Consider the following 274-nt stretch of genomic DNA (forward strand, 5'->3'; position numbering starts at 1 on the left):
ATGTGCCGTCGAGTCAAACCCGACTCATAGCGACCCCTCCTTGGGTTTCCGAGGCAGTATCACTACGGAAGTAGGATTGCCCAACCTTCCTTCCGAGGATATATATATATATGGTGGTGCAGTACCTAAGGCATTTGACTACTAATCAGAAGGTTGGTAGTTCAAACCCACTAGCCACTCCATGAAAGGAAGTTGGGGTAATCTATTTCTGTAAAGATTTACTGCCTTGGAAACTGAATGGAGGTCACTATGGGTCAGAATTGACTCAATGGTA

This window comes from Orycteropus afer, unplaced genomic scaffold (genome assembly GCF_000298275.1).
Source record: "Orycteropus afer afer isolate SDZICR_OR568_19922 unplaced genomic scaffold, OryAfe1.0 scaffold00354, whole genome shotgun sequence".
In the NCBI taxonomy this organism is placed as follows: Eukaryota; Metazoa; Chordata; class Mammalia; order Tubulidentata; family Orycteropodidae; genus Orycteropus; species Orycteropus afer.